This window comes from Hyaena hyaena, unplaced genomic scaffold, assembly GCF_003009895.1.
Source record: "Hyaena hyaena isolate Hyena2069 unplaced genomic scaffold, ASM300989v1 scaffold_328, whole genome shotgun sequence".
NCBI classification, from domain to species: Eukaryota; Metazoa; Chordata; class Mammalia; order Carnivora; family Hyaenidae; genus Hyaena; species Hyaena hyaena.
Genome location: NW_024080958.1, coordinates 1,081,753 through 1,095,922, shown reverse-complemented (window position 1 = coordinate 1,095,922; position 14,170 = coordinate 1,081,753). Strand labels below are relative to the sequence as shown.

The 14,170-nt window shown below is 47.9% G+C and overlaps 1 protein-coding gene across 3 annotated transcripts in view; it reads left to right on the top strand.

Annotated features, from left to right (window-relative positions):
* The window catches only part of SLC2A9 (solute carrier family 2 member 9), a 241,274-nt gene that overhangs the window by 193,729 nt on the left and 33,375 nt on the right, over positions 1-14,170 (top strand). The gene's annotated exons all lie outside the window — the stretch shown is intronic.

The window sequence follows — 14,170 nt, the reverse complement described above, 5'->3', positions numbered from 1 at the left end:
ATAAATAGAGCAAGGGCTAGAGTCATGGAGGAATGGCAGCTTTACTGAGGGTGAATAGGAAGGTGGGACATCCAGATGGCCAACAGACACATGAAACGATGCTCAGCATCCCTCCTCATCAGGGAAATACAAATCAAAACCACACTGAGATACCACCTCACGCCAGTCAGAGTGGCTAAAATGAGCAAATCAGAGAACTCTAGATGCTGGCGAGGATGTGGAGAAACGGGCACCCTCCTGCACTGTTGGTGGGAATGTAAACTGGTACAGCCCCTCTGGAAAACAGTGTGGAGGTTCCTCAGGAAACTAACAATAGAACTCCCTTATGACCCAGCAATAGCACTGCTAGGAATTTACCCAAGGGATACAGAAATGCTGAGGCATAGGAGCACATGTACCCCAATGTTCATAGCAGCACTCTCCACAATAGCTAAAACATGGAAAGAGCCTAAGTGTCCATCAACAGACGAATGGATCAAGAAGATGTGGTTTATCTATACCATGGAATACTACATGGCAATGAGAAACAATGAAATCTGGCCATGTGTAGCAACATGGATGGACCTTGAGGGTGTTATGCTGAGCGAAATAAGTCAGGCAGAGAAGGACAAATACCATATGTTTGCACGTATAGGAGGATTAGGAGGAACTTGACGGAGGACCAAGGGGGAGAAGAAGGGCGGAAATGGTGGGGGAAAGGGAGAGAGGCAAACCATGAGAGACTCTTGAATGCTGACAAAAACTGAGGACTGATGGATGTGGGGGGGAGGGGGGGATGGGCATGAAGGAGGGCACTTTGGGGATGAGCACTGAGTGTTATGTAGAAACTAATTTGACAATAAACTATTTGTAAAAAAAAAAATAAAAAAAAATAAAAAAAAAATAAAAAAGGAAGGTCCTCTGTGAGAAGCTGGCACTTGGAGGCAAGACTTGGAGTCTAAGAAGGAAGCAGCTCTCTGAGGATCTAGGATGTGCAAAGGTCCTGAGGCAGGAACTTGGCGAAAGGGTCAAGGAAAGCTGGAATGTTGTTAGCAAGGGAAGGAGATGCAGTTAGAGGGATAGCAAGGGCCCGTGATGGAGGATCTCACAACTGTGCTAAGAGGTTGGGATTTTTTTTTTCTTTTTTCTTTTTTTATTTAAGCGAGCAATACAGTATCATATTAGTTTCAGTTGTACAATATAATGACTCACAATTGTATCCTTTACTCAGTGCTCCTCGAGATAAGTGTACTCTTAGTCCCCTTCACCTATTTCACCCACCCCCCATCCACCTGCCTTCCGACAACCACCAGCTTATTCTCTGTGTTTTAAAGCCTGTCTTCTAGACATGTTAGACATGCCTCTTTATTTTGTTCATTCATTTTGTGTCTTAAATTCCAGATATGAGGGGAATCATATGGTGTTTGTCTTTCTTTGACTTATTTTGTTTAGCGTTAGACTCTCTACCTCCATCCGTGTCACTGCACATGGCAAGATTTCATTCTTTTTATGGCCGAGTAATATCCCATCGTTATACACCACATCTTCTTTATCCATTCCTCTATCCGTGGACACTTGAGCTGCTTCTGTATCTTGACTGTTGTAAATAATGCGGCAAAGCACAGAGGTGCACATATCTTTTTGAATTAGTGTCTTGTTTTCTTCGAGTAAATGCCCAGCAGTGAAATCACCGGGTCATATGGTAGTTCTCTTTTTAATTTTTTGAGGACCCTCCGTATTTTCCAGAGTGGCTGCGCCAGTTCGCATCCCCACCAGCAGTGCACTAGGACCACCTCCATTCCATTTCTTGTCTTCTTGGCAACAGTCAGCCTGGCAGGTGTGAGGTGTTCTCTCGCTGTGGTTTTGATTTGCATTTCCTTGTTGATGAGTGATGTTGAGCATCTTTTCATGCTTCCGTTGGCCGTCCGTAGGTCTCCTTTGGGGAAAAAAAAATCTATTCAGGTCCTCTGTCCATTTTAAATTAGATTGCTTTTTTTCTTTTTGGCGGTGAATTGTAGAAGTCATTTCTAGATTTTGGATATTAACTCCTTATCAGACATATCGTTGCAAGTATACTCTCCCATCTAGTAGACTGCCTTTTTGTTTTGTTGATGGTTTCTTTCACTGTACAAAAGCAGTTTTGGGTGTGGTGTGTGTGTGTGTGTGTGTGTGTGTGTGTGTTTGTAGTCCCACTAGTTTAATTTTGCTTTTGTTTCCCTTGCCACAGGAGACATAATTAGAACAATGTTTCTACAGGCGATGTCAGAGAAATTACTGCCTGTGTTCTGCTCTAGGAATTGTATGGTTTCAGGTCTCACGTTTAGATCTTGGGAGCTGAGGTAGGCCTGAACCTTCCGCGGTGCGCCTACCAGCCTCAGAGAAGCTCCTGGAAGGGGACCTCGCTGCTCCGTGAGGTCTGAGCAGATTCAGATTTGAGCTCCTTACTTCTCAAAGGAGTGAGTTCCCTGTCACTTGAGGTGTACAAGGAAGCTTATTGACAGGCTTTCATGAGAAGGAGGCAGGTTGGCCTGGAGTCCAGTCCCAGCTGGAAAGGTGTGGCCCGAGAAGGGACAACATGATTCCTCAAGAGGCAAAATGAATGAGGGGCCTGAGACTGGGTTCCAAGCCAGTCCTGGCCCCCGAAACACTGAGTTTTAGTTCCTCTTTGTCTGTCGGCTCCATTACTTACTTGTTTCTAGGTGCTCCCCTTCCTTCGTTTGCATGATGGCTCACTCGTGACCCCCCCCCCCCTCACTGCACACGCCCTCCCCAGGCACCTTGTCTGGGCCTCTTCCCTCATCTCTCACGGATCCATGGCAACGACAAGGGGTCTCTCGGTGTGCAGGGTCCGTGGGCGCACGGAGGAAGATGCCAGCAGCCCGGCAGGCAGGGGACAGGTCGGGACGCGCAGTGACGCTGAAAAGGAAAGGAGTTTTCCAGGCAGACAGGGTGGGAGGAGGAGGAAGGAGGCTCCCCAGGGAGGAGATCGGCAGGGTCGGGCCAGGCTCCTGCACAGCCGCAGGGACAGCCTCGGGTTGTCCTCCGCCGCTCCCCTGTCTCCGCTGCTCCTCTGTCTCAGCTGCTCCTTTGTCTCCGCTGCTCCTCTGTCTCCGCTGCTCCCGTGTCTCCGCTGCTCCTCTGTCTCCGCTGCTCCCGTGTCTCCGCTGCTCCTCTGTCTCCTCTGCTCCTCTGTCTCCGCTGCTTTGGCCCTTTCTCAGAGGCTGGAAGTTCAGATGGAGCGACGAACGCAGGCTGCGGGGAAGGAGCTGTGGCTCGCAGCAGGTTTCCGCTCCCCCACCCTCAGGAGCTGGGCTGAGTGTGGTGCAGGTCTGAGGAAGACCCCTGGAAAAGAAAGATCGGTCTCCCCCAGAGCTCAGACAGACTCCCACGGAAAGGCAGACGAAGTTGCAGGGCCCGATGAGGTTGCACCGAGTGCACAAACTGGGCTGCATGCCACACATTCCGGCGTGGCTGGGCCCTCTGTTTTCATCATGTGAAGGGTGGCTTCCTTCTCTGCTCTCCCTTACTCAGCCTCAGAGCGGCCACGGCAGGCAGAGCAGGCGTCAGATCCTCTCTCTGCTGTGTATCAGGCAGTCCCCTCACCTTTCTGTGTCTCGGGGTCCTGGTCTGTAAATTGGGAATAATATTACCTCCCTAGAAAGAGTCTCAGGCACGTTAGAATTAATCACTGTAACTGCATAGACAGCTGCACTGTCAGTGTCAGCACAGGTGGCTGTGATGTCATTTAAGATGTTCACTTGACTGACGACTTCACAGAAAGTCCAGCAGAGCTGGGTTCAAATCCTATGTCTGTCCCTGCCTTACCAGCTATGGGACCTTAGCTGAGAGTTTTTACCTTGGGCCTCGATTCTCTCATCGGCAGTTTGCTCAGATTATACCTGATGTCCACGGTGATTCTCAGGGGCTCCCACGGACTCTGACAATGCCTGGGTTTGAAAAGTAAATCATGTGTTCTCCCCACCCGTCCGTGAAGTGGGCATGACAGCACATCCTCAGGGGCTTCTAGAAGGATGAACCAGGAAGAGGCAAAGGAGAGCTCATGATAAGCCTGAAAATGCCCAGGCAGCCACCACGGCCGCCACAGCCCGGCCCCACAGTCACATTCCTGAGGCGTCAGCCCCAGCCCCACGGCCAAAAGGAAGAAGCGGTTTAACATCGCAGCTTGCAGCAAAAGTTGGAAACCGCCTTCTCCTTCTCCTTGGCCTCAGCAGCACTGGCATATTGAGCTGACCACGTCCTGCCCAGCGCGAGCCCTGTGCTTCCCCGTCTCCTCTTTTCCTGCCCAGCTGTCCCCTCGGTGGGTCAACTCAGTCTCTCGGCCGTACGTACAACTCCACATGCTCCCTTTCCCCCGTCTACGCAGTCAGCCTTTTGAAGCAGTCAGGGAATAATCAGGTTGAGATACCACTGGCGGGGGCAGGGAGGGGAGCAGTCAGCCCTGGGGGTTCCTGAGACCAGATGCTTCTGTTTTTAAGGCAAGGACAAGGTGGCCGCCCTAGATGCCCCAGGAGTGTCGAGTATAAATCAGTAGGAGTCCAGAAAGGGGCAGGCTGCCGTGGGCCCCAGTCCCGGGGAACAGCAGGTCTTCGAAAAACTAGGATGGGTTTCTCTAGAAAGAGACCTTCACACAAGGACTCCAGGAAAGCAGCCTGTTTGGGGGATGATCCCAGCAGACATGTAAGGTGGGGAAGGAAAGGCAGATGAAGGAAGGGGCTTTACAGATGAAGCTCTTTCCGTGGGTGAGCAGAGCAGAACCCAGCCAGAGAACTCCGAGCAACTGTAGGAAGTACGATGTCAGAGTCAACCCGACCCCAAAGAAGTATTTGCACCAAGTCCCTGCAGTCAGTCCTGGGGAAGGAAGAGCTGTTAAGTCTCCAGCCCTCAGGCTCCGCTCATGGAAAGCCAGACAGAGCCCCTGGCTGGGGGTGCGGGCAGGCAGCAGGGCGTGGGGCCAGCACTGAGATGCAGAAGCCGATGGGATAGAGGGGGACCACCCCCTGCACCTGCCTGCGCATTCTAGGGTCATGAGCCAGAAAACACCACACACCCACAGGACTTTAGACCCTGTGTAGCCCAGGCACCATGGCCTCTTTAGAGCTGTAACTTGTGTCCGCTGAAAGAATGAACAAACCAGTCCATTCTGCAGCTGGGAAAACCAAGACCCAGGCTGAGAGTGTGCTTGGCCCCAGTTACAGGAGTGCCCAGGTCCCGGACTTTATCCCAGGCTGCCTTATACCTGCAGCACCCATACCAAAACCCCTCCGTTATCCAGCCCCCCCACGCCTGCCTGTTTCGACACCCCCTAGTGCCCCCGCAAACAAGGAAGTACGTTGAAGCGTGCCCAGGAGAACCTACCACCAAGCCCTCTCACCTCTGTCTTCATTGGAACATAAGCTCCTGACCACACTCAGTAACGGATCATCAAAGTGCGGTGTGTCCTGATAGATTTTACTTGTGTTTTCTGCAGTCGTCGCCCATTAGGATGCGGCAGCGCCTCATTTTTAATTAGAATTAGCAGAGTCAGTTTGGCTTTACACGGCCCATTTGCTCCCAACACTCTTCAAAACCATCCTCTCCCCCAGAAACTCCGTGTGGATGTTCAGACCTCAGAATTTGGACTTAAAAGTCCAGACTAAAGAAATTGTACTGGAACAAAGTCTCTGCCGAAGCATGCTAAATGGAAGTCAAGAGGGGACTCATGTTTCAGCGGCGCGAGGGTCCCAGAGGAATTTAACGAAGTTGCGTGATTGATCTCCTGCAAACACAAGATGGAGTCACAGGGGGCGGCTGTTAGTGAGACCGAGAGGCACCAAGGCCTTCCTCACAAATGTTTTCCCAGCTGTGTCTCACGTTCTGAGCGACTGTCTCCCAGCCAGCGTCCCTGTCCACCTCCACTCTCCCTCGGCAGCCCCGGCTTCACTCTGCGTCAGGGACCGCTTTCCAGAGCACAGCCTGATGTGCCTCCCTCCCGCTAAAACCTCCTGCCCAGAATCTCTGCACCCAGCTCTGCATAGTCCCAAACTGGGGACGCCTTTGCACCTCCCAAACAGGCACCCTCTAAACCACTCTTGTGCTCTGCACTCTGCCGGTCCCTTGAGCACATCATGAATTTCCACTCTCCCTTAAAAGACTCCCTTAACGGCCATTATTTCTTACTTATTCATCCATTCACCCATTCAACAAATGTCTACTAAGGGACACAATTCACTACGGGGAAAGCACCAGTGAGCAAAAGAAACACACTACCTACCCGCAAAGAGCATGGTAAACAGGCAAAAAAACAAATCAAAAGACCGCGAAGGATACCATCAATGGAAGGCACAGGTAGTGGTTAAAGGACCTCCTCCTTCTCTCTAACTGGACGCACACTGGAGTCTCCTTCCCCGTCCTGGAGAAGCTTCCCTTTAATTTCTTTAGAAGAAGGCTCTGTGCGGACGAGACCACAGGCTTGGTCAGGACCTTTGCTGGCTATCTGCCTGGGCAGGTAGTGAGGCTGGGAGGAAGGCAAGAAAGGTGCCATTGCTTACATATCACATACTGAGGGCCAACGCCATGCTGAGTAAATTGTCCACATCCTGTGTGACCCCCAGCCCCTCCACGGCGGGGGTCATTTCTCGCAGTGGGCACAACCTGAGCTTGGCAGGTGCACACAGCAGACAGGCCAGTTGGGAAGTCTGAGACAGGGAGTCTCACTTCACGTCTCTGGCCTCAGTCTCCCCGTGTGGAAGGCGGGGATGGGGCTGGACAGCTGGATTTGGCAGCGCCTCTGGATACAGAAGGAACAAACTGCTTTTGCTCCTTCAGTTCAGAGCAGTGACTCCTCATGACTCGTAAACCTTCTTTATCCAAGATCAACAATGTCTGATGCCCTCTCCCTATGGAGTTAATTACTCCCTTTCTAAAATTGCTTACAAATGCCTCTGTCCCACAAAGGGCAGACTTTTCAAGAATATGGCACGTAGGGAGGACTTGATCCATTAACTCTCACTGTTGCTGTAATTGCCCAGGAGAGATGTGGGCCAGGAGACAGTTAACTGATGGTCGGTCTGGCTATTTTGACTCAGTGGATTCCCAGGTGCAGGAAGCCCCCAGAGGAGCTGAGCCTGCTCCTCAGTCCCAGCGCAGTGCCTGGCTCATGGTCGATACTCAACTAGCAGTTAAGTCTCTGCGTCACTGGAGGAAGGGTTGCTGTACCAGTGGACACGGTGGAGCCTTTACAACATGCTGAACACAGTGCTGAAGCACTCTCATTTGACCCTCAAAACAATGCCAAGAGGCAGGAGCCGTCCTCATAGATGAGAACATTGAGAGCCATCGATGTGACTTGTCTGTGGTCACACCCGCTATAAGTGAAGCATATATGTGACTCCTAAGTCAGTGCTCCTGGTCACCAGCAGGGCTGCCTCATCAAGGTGATAACTGGTCGTGTGCCAAGCACGTGCTACGGACGGCTCTACTGACATTCTGAAGAGCTCATCAAGTGCTCAGATTATATGTGGGGAAACTGAGGCTTGTAGTAGGTCCAAAGCCTCCCGCCTCATCAGCCATGGAGCCAGAGGTGCCCGCTGAGAGTCAGGACGGGACGAGCCTCTGCAGGGGGCTCCCGGGGTGCACCTGCACACCTCCCGTCCCTCCCTGCCTGGGAAGCACACGCCCGAGGAGGTGGACGCCCCCTCTGAGGGGACAGACCTGCTTTTTCCCCATCTGGCTGAACAGGCATCTGCCGCCTTCCGTGACTGCACACGGGAGAAGAATGTGGCACAAACAAGTCAGCTGCAAGAGAGAGGGAGCAGGGGAGCACAGCTCAGAGAGACCGCCGCCCCCAACAACCCCGCATTCCCGTATTTACTGGAGAAGCCATCGTCAGTCAGTAGAAGACTTTCAGATTGTTCCAGCGTTCAGCGAGTGATCTCATGAGACACACAGAACCTGCTTAGGCAGGTGCGTTACGGTTGATCAGGCACAATCAGTGAGTCTCCTCTGATCAGGTGGTGTCTGAGGAAGGGGAGAAAAGGGGCACGGGGCGCTGCACCCTGAGCGGGCGGCGTTCCCAGCTGCTGGGCCCCCGTGTCATAGATTAATCACCATATAGTTTTGTGTACTGTTCGTCTCCAGAGCAATATTTTAAGTGTCACGTTGTTCCGAGGGGCCGTCGCATTTCCCCCTTTCTGTGTATGTAGGAAGAGGAACATTGATTTTGCGATTTCTTGATCCATTAATCATCTGAAGGATTTTCGCGCACGTCTGAAGATTAAGCTTAGAAAGATTATAGCAGTAAAATGTATAATCATTCCTCCCAAACCAGTTGGTCTCATCCCAGTAAGGTATCTAAAGAGGATATAACATTATCGACTTGTTGAGCAAAGCCCATTCCCAGGGTCATCTGTAAAGAGGAGTGTGTAATGCCCCGAATGATATCATTCAGTAGCCATATATCTAATGTTATCACCGTGATGATTAGTTAAATGGCGTCGGATCTTATCCCTTGGAATCTCTGATTGCTTATAGGGATAAGGGGGAGACGCAGGAGTCTGTAACATTTCAGTTACATGGAAGACCAAGTCTTAGCTTTATATTTTGAACTTCATCCCCAACAGAATTCACAGCTGCTTCTAAGTCAGAAACTCTTTCATTTAATTTTTGATCAATAATACTCTGTTGGTCCCAAGACTTGCTCACATTTTCATGCCGTTTTTGAACAAAATTTGTGGTTTATACCGTTTGGTGTAAGGCTGTAGCAAGATTCTCGTACAAAGTCGTGACACCGAGGTTTTTCTTTCCAGAAGCACTTTTATTCCAGCCGGCATCGCTCAGTTGGGGTCGTTATCCAAAGAACTGAGCCCTGAACACCACGTGAAGTGGTTTTTTATATATTTTTACATCTTTGTCTCCCATACATGGTAACACAGAAACATGCAGTCTGATTAAAGTGGTCTCATGTTACAAGGTCATGAGGGATGTTGGTCACGTACGCGAATAGCAAGGTTGTCTTGAGATGTTCTTTTTTTTCTTTCTTTCTTCCTTAGGGAGGGGACACTACAGCATTCCCCCCTTTGATGCTCGAACCCCTCTATGTGGGGTCAAAAAGCATCATCTTGGTTTAGAGATTTATATTTTAATAACATCATTACATGAGTGGACATCTCTTTTTTTTTTTTTTTTTTTTAATTATGGCCTCAATGAGACTGGAGGCAGACCATACAACCAGAGGAGCTAAGCAGGGTAAGATTAAGCACCCTCCTAAAATTAAGAGGATAATTCCTGTGAGGCTTTTGAATCCCCCAAGAGCTGAAAACCATCCTCCAAATAACTCCGCGGGATTCCATCCCTTCCAGGTCTGGACTGGGACGTGAGCAGCCTTTCTCATCCGCTCTGCGATCTCCTCTAAGACCTTTCCCTCATCCTCTATCCATAGGCAGCAGTTGCTCAGGTTAAAATTCCCACAAACACCTCTCTCAGAAGCAAGCAGGTAATCTAAGGCCAAGCAATGTTGATTGATGGCATTGTGCATTTTGGTTTGTTGCTTGGCTAGTAAGAGCTCTGGCAGTTTCACTGGTTATCATTTTTACAATGGCTTGCAGTCTAATTATGTGGTTTAGTGTGTAAATGGGGGTGTAGTAGCCCCAATACCCATCCTCTGCTCAGGTGGCAGGGCCATAATACTGGATTATATGCTTGGGAGGCCATGTATTACCTTTTTAATTGTTAATTGTAAGGCACACTGCTTATATATATATATATATATATATATATATATATACTTGAATTCCCAAATGTTTTCTTCTGGCAAGTGGGAGCAGGAAGAAAGACTGATGAATAGTTTTCAGCACATATGACCCTGACCAGACTGAGGAAGGTATAATATAGGCTGCCCTTCCATATCTCCAGTACAGTCCACCCAGGACCTGCCATTTGATGGCTGTGTTGACATGGTCTCGGGTCTCTTGGAGATGAGAGAAGTGAGACAGGGAGTGGGGATCTGGCTCAAGGTGATCTGGGGTCCCCCACCATTGGGCTTTCTGTGCAGTTGAGTATAAAACCTTTGGCCCAGGCATGTTAAGTCTCCAACAGGGATGGTGAGCTTTTTTCCCCATCGGGCAAGACAGTTCTTCCCAATGACTGAGGTTTTTAGGAGCCAAACCCCAGTAGTGGAACTGGGGTATTTTTTTTATTTTTATTTTTTTTACTTATGGGGATCTAATTTTTTTAGTCTCTTCTGGGCATTGTTTTCCTATGTTGGTACCAACAAAGTATCTTATCCACAAAAGGAAGGTGAATGTTAACAGAGGCCACTCACCACATTTCTAGCTGGCCAGGGTGGCCTCGACCAATCCTATGGCAAAGACTAGAGGAAGAATCACGATAATAGTGAGAATCAAGGCGTGACAGTGCATCACAGTAAGGAAACATATAGAAAATAAAGGCAGTCTTTGTTTCACGGGACCGTGGATTCCTCAGGCTTCTGCCGTGTGTAGATCAGTCAGCTTCCACAGTGATCCCAGCAGGGCTGTGGTCTCCCAGAGCCTCTGGGCTTGCAGATTGCTCCTTCCGTAGGGTCGGCTTGCACGGTGTTCATGGATCAGGAACGCACTCCCAGCTTTGAGATGCTGGCTTCCCTCCGCTCTAGTGAATCCAGGGACCCACTTTGGCCACCTTTACTGCAGTAGGGGTGGATAAAATGACAGTGGACAGGCCCCTCCGGGGGGGGGTTTTAGGGGTTGGACATTTCACTTCTTTCTCCATATTGCATCTCCTGATTTAAAGGGGTGAACATTGTGGTCAGATTTACGAGTGATCGTTCTCTGACCCAGTGGTGAAAGGTGGTTAGGGTAAAGCCAAGGGTTGGCATCTGTTATTTTAGGGTTAGATTGTCTGTCTCATTTAGATTCCCCCCCATGCCCCTGTTAATGGGGGGCACACATAAAGGATTTGATAAAGGGAGACCCCCATCTGCTTCTTCAGCCTCCCACTTGCAGCTGCAATCTGCCTCCCTGAAGGTCCCTTATCTCTCCCTGCCTAATGTTACCCCTTTCCCTATTTATTTCTCCCCTGGAAGGGGCCTGTAACTGCCGTTGGGGAACAGGGACGATGACCGTTCTGGCTTCTTCAAGCTGATAAGGGACAGTGTAGGGGTCCAGCAGTGAGAGTCTACCCAAGGGTTAGTCAAGCGGCCCACAGTATGGTTTCTCAGGAAGGCTGGCAGGCATGAGACGGCATAAACATTAGCAGACACACAGAGAAAAACACAAAGTAAAGATTATACTGACCAGTAAGATGGCATCTTCAAATAATGTCTATAGTTTCCAAACCTGTGAAATAATCTAGGAGAGACCCTAACTGTGTAAACAACATATGTCAGGGACTCTCATTACCCAGCTAATGGAGAAGCAGGAGCAAAGTAATCAGTGGTGGCTCTGTTTCCAAGAGTTTGGCCCTAACTTAATTTTTAAAAAATTTTTTAAAGTACCTAATGCTTGTGAGGTGTTAAGTTTTGCTGAGTAATAAGCTTTATTTTGATGTGTAAAACTTTTTCAAGAGCCAGAAGTTCTACTAGAGAAAGAGTCAAGGCAGCCGTTTACCATTATTAATTTGTAATTTTTAGGTAAACCAAACCTGAGTATTATTTTATAAAGCAGAATTTTTGTTACTTTTTGTGCCTTTTCTGTCTTGTAGGGGAAGGCCCCTACCCAATTAGTACAAGTATTAACCCATACAAACAGATGTTGGCAGGCTTTTTATTTATTTATTTATTTATTTTGACCTTAGCAACTGAGTGAGACCTAATTGTTAGTCTTTTCCTGGATAATCTCCAGTTCCTTGATTGTCCGGGAGAGCAAGTTTGTGGTTGAAAGGATTGTTTTTAAGACATACTTCACAGCCCGATACCACTTGCAGAACTGTCCTTGACAATTTTCTCCAGCAAACATCCTTTGAGTCATTTGATACGTTTTGTCCCTCCCTAAATAAAAGGTCTGATGTTGTGTTTTAATAGTCTTAGCTCTGTGAGCTTGGTAGTAGTAATTGCCCTGTTCTGTTTTAACCATTCCAAGGGCTGGAGACAATGTTTAGGAGTCAGACCCCAGTTTATTTGTTTGTTTATTTATTTGGGGGAGGGGAGAGTAAGTGGGATTGAGTCTCCTTTAATAACTGATAGCAGCAACCTATTTTCCTGAACCCTGGTACCTATAGCCTACAATACCCAGTAATTTTTAAAAGCTCATGTAATTGTTCATCTGTCCTGAGTTAGTAGCACCAGAGCCTCTAATTTAGGTATAATGTCCCTTTCTAGCAAGGGAGTGAGGCTCTCCGGCACTATCAGGAAAGAATGAGGAAAAATTAGGTTTCCCCATATACATCCCAGGGGACGAGAGGAAAATGTAGTTAGAAGTTTTCCAGAGGTGCCCCTAATCGTCATGCTGCATTTGGATAGTTGGCCTGGAGTGGAAAGAAGGACAGCAAACAGGAGCTCTGGTGTTAAGGAAATCAACCAGTTCTTCTATATTTAGAGTTGCCTGAGGTTCTGGGTTTCTGATAGACCCGTTGGATTAGGGAAGCCACCGTGAAGAGCCCCAGGCTCTGGTTAGTCCCTTCCAGGGACGTGGGTTATCTGAGCCTCACAGATAGAGGTCCGAGGGCATTCAGATCTCCACTGATTGTTTCCATATCAGGGGCATGGCTTATGGGGTTTTCACTTTGGTTGTACTCTCTGAGGACGTTCTCATTTAGGGCTCTGAATGCCATAGAAATGGCGCTTGGTGTCAGGAGCTCGGGAAATCCCATCTGACATAGTACGTAAGGCCACAGCTAAGGTCTTAGATTTTTTTTTTTAAGCTTCCTTTTCTGTTTTGTTTGTAAGATACCCAATTGGCAGCTGATAAGAGCTCTTCCAGGGTCCCTTCGAGGCCAACAGCCAATTTTTGCATTTTTTTTCTGAATATCTAGGGCTGATTCAGTGACAGATTTGTCTTTTAAAATCATCGCAGCCTCAGGGGTGTCAAGGGAGATAGCCATATATTTAATGAGAGCCTCCCTCAACCTCTCCAGGAAGGCCTTCTCATTTGGTGTTTGTAAAATAGTGGCTAATTTAGCATCATTTAAAGGCTAAATCTTAGATTTCCTTCACTTTTTCTAAAACATCTGTGTCATTAAGAGTCTGATTTAACAAAAGCATGGTATCTTTCCAGATCAACTCAAAATCATATGTAATAGTCTGAAAAGACCTTATATATTTATGCAATTAGAAAATTTACCTGGACTCCTGGGTGGCTCAGCTGGTTAAGCATCCGACTCCGGCTCAGGTCATGATCTCACGGTTCGTGGGTTCGAGCCCCACATCTGATTCCATGCTGACAGCTCAGAGCCTGGAGCCTGCTTCAGATTCTGTGTCACCCTCTCTCTCTGACCCTCCCCTGCTCACACTGCCTCTCTCTCTCTCAGAAATAAATAAAACATTTTTTTTAAAGTCTATTTCTTGAAAAAAAAAAGAAAAGAAAATTTACCTAAATCTCCCTTTATCTGTCTTAAACCTTGTAATGTAAAGTTTTTTGTTTGTTTTGTTTTTACCCCTCTGTTTTCTGTCTGTAGGACCTTGGGGATAGGACTGTAACCAAGCAAGATTTTCTTGATTGTCTTAGGATGCTCTGATTTTATTTTGGTTCAGCAGTAACTTACTTATTGATCACTGGCCATTGAGGGAGGGGGTTAAAGGGCCAACGTCATGGTCTTTTCCCCTGCCCTTTTCAACAATAAATATGTTTCAGCCATGTGGGTATCCATTTTTGGCATATAATGGGCTAAGCTTAGTAAAATGGCTCCCATGAATCTTAGTAAAAGCCCTTTATATATTATCCACCCCTCATATGGCAGAGGCATCCATTCCTCTAGTAAACAAGAACAGCATAAAAGTGGAGGATTTTGGAGGCTGGCATCAAGGGTATTGCCATCATTTTTCCAGCCTTTGGTTCAAAGGAGGAGGAATTTTCATCTTAATCCTGTGTACTTTTAAAATCTATTTCTTTTAACCTTAGTCCATCCTGACCATATATAAAAAACTTTTTAAAGATTATCCTTCACAAACGTTCTACAACTTTTTTTTTTTTTTGCATTTAGATTTTATCCCAAGCCATTTTTCTCCAAATAACCAGTCTCATTTAGGACAAAATCACTTTTT